The sequence below is a fragment of the Syzygium oleosum genome, unplaced genomic scaffold (assembly GCF_021117445.2).
Source record: "Syzygium oleosum isolate NSW1041296 unplaced genomic scaffold, Sole_v2.1 Sole_v2.22, whole genome shotgun sequence".
In the NCBI taxonomy this organism is placed as follows: Eukaryota; Viridiplantae; Streptophyta; class Magnoliopsida; order Myrtales; family Myrtaceae; genus Syzygium; species Syzygium oleosum.
In genome coordinates, this window is record NW_026607506.1 from 6367420 (window position 1) to 6369889 (window position 2470).

The window sequence follows — 2470 nt, forward strand, 5'->3', positions numbered from 1 at the left end:
GGACATGTTTTGGTGTCAGCGCTTACGAAATTTTCTCTTTGTATAATATGAAATCTTGTGCATTTCGACATGTGAATTTGTATTCTTCATGATCCTTAGAATTAACGTTATCTTTCATTTTTAAATGTTTTTCTTTTAAGCAAAACCAAACAAGCTGAACTCGAGCTTCATGAGACTGCCCTCTTTTGATGAGATATATACTTAGGTTATAGAGAAAAAGAAGAAGAAGAAGTGAGGGTAACTCTAAGACGTCCAAGATGTATCGCCACATTGATATGAACTATGATCGTTGGACGGTGAGCGGCTGGCGATTAAGAAATTAAAATGGGTTTATTATTTTATTAAGCTTAGTGTTTGTGTACGTGTACATGGTAATTATTACCGGTTTAGCGATGGTAATCTTGTAATAGAACGACATCAGATTTTCTTTGGTAACAGCGCCGCTTATCCTGTCGCTTTCTTTCCAATTCCTCCGTATCCTGCATCTTCTTGTACTATAAAATTTTCCAATTCCTCGTGAATGTTAACCCCTTGGTCTTCCACGCCAGTCTCCCTTATGCCCCAAACAATGTGTCGCTCTCTCCTCCTCTTCCTCTCTCTCCTCCTGTCCCTCCTACTCGCTGCTGCCGCCCACGGCGGGGACCATGACGAGGACTCCTCCTCCTCCTCCTCCGACGAAAGAGACCAACACGTAGACATGCGCTCGAAGTATCTAATCATCGCCAAGATCCGGTGCCTCATCCTGGCCTTCGTCGGCACGTTCATCGGCGGCGTCTTGCCGTACTTGCTGAAGTGGAACGAGGCCTTCTTGTTGCTGGGGACGCACTTTGCCGTGGGGTTGTTCCTGGGGACGGCGCTGATGCGCTTCCCCGTGGATGCAATCAAGACGTTCGGCGACCTGACCGAGAACGAGTACCCCTTCTCGCTCATGCTCCCGATGGCCGGCGTCTTGCTCACCATGCTCGCCGACTTCGCTATCTCCTACATTTACGGCAAGAGGGAAGAGGAACAGAGCAGTCGCTGTAACGGCGATTTGGCGGTCTCAGGTAGACGGAAAACAAAACCTGCTCCGTGTCCTTGTTTGTCTTTCCTTTTTTTTTTCCCTTGTTTTTGCTTTCCCTTCTTTTTTCTTTTTGGTGTTTGGGTTCTCATTATAAATGCGTGTAGAGGGGTCAATTGCGTGAATTTAATCGTTGCCTGCAAACTCTCTTTTTGCTCTGTAATGTGCATCAGAAACAGAGTGTAGTCATTGCATGCAGCTTGAGTTTGCCAAAACGGTCCAAACACCATGAACATGGGCACTGGTTCGTGTCTAGCGTGTGGAAGTAGAAGAGTTCCGATGAATTTCAAGTGAATCAGTCAGAAGCAGAGTCTAATCAATCCAGTTTATTGGTGCTCTGTTTTTGGTGGCTGAGGATTGTAGGGGAAGGCAATAATTTTTGTTTCCTTTGTTTTGACTTGTTACCCCCCCAGACCAGTGGGCCAATCGATCCTATTTTGTTAATTCCGAAATTGAAGCTTTTTAGGAGTATCCGTTGGTCCACCGTTCTTTCATTTTTCTGCATTACGCAGAGCCGATTGACACCATTTGATAACAGAAACAGAGTGCCCTCGCACGAAGAGAACAAGAAATCGGATTTTCAAGATCAAATTATCCGTCTATTACGGTAATTGAGAAGAGAGTTCAATGCCTATTTCGAAAGATTTTTCCTTTTTAACAAAACATCGGAACCATTTTAAGCTTTTTAGTTTTTCCTCAGCTCAGGTGTGTGCAGAAAAAAGATGTGCAAAAGATGATGTTGATGATACTATCCGACGGAAATCTTCCAAATCTTTCCGTTTTCATTGCAGGGGGCACTGAGCAGGGAAAGGGCAGCAGTGCAAACGGAGATACCCATCATCATCACAAGGCGAAAGTCGCCGTCGGGTCACCCAGCATCCTGTTGATCATAGTCCTCTGTTTCCACTCGGTCTTCGAAGGCATCGCCATTGGAGTCGCAAAAACGAAGGCAGATGCGTGGCAAGCCCTGTGGACCATTTTCCCCCACAATACATTTGCAGCAATTGCAATGGGCATCGCCCTCCTGAGTATGATACCCAACAGGCCTCTCTTGTCGTGTGTTGCAAATGCATTTTCTTTCGCGATCTCAATCCCCATCGGCGTGGCTATAGGGATCCAATAGACCCTACCAAGCAGGGTGCGGTCGCAGGTTGGATCTTTGCCATCTCGATGGGTTTGGCCCGCGGCATGTTCATCTATGTTTCTACAAGCCACTTGCTTTCCAAATGGTACGTGCCGCAGAGCGCGGTCTCTGTGGACAAGCCTATTCATAAGTTCTTGGCCATCGTGCTTGGGTGCGGGGTGATTGCAGTCTTGATGATCTGGGATGCCTTCGGATGCTCCGCCGCTGTGTTCTTAAATTGGTGAAATTTTGGTTAAATTGTAAGTGTGTTGATAAAATTTTAAATT

At 46.0% G+C, this 2470-nt stretch overlaps 1 pseudogene; it reads left to right on the forward strand.

The window, feature by feature from the left end:
• Positions 1–545: 545 nt before the first annotated feature.
• On the forward strand, positions 546–2470 carry LOC115689382 (zinc transporter 11-like; annotated as a pseudogene).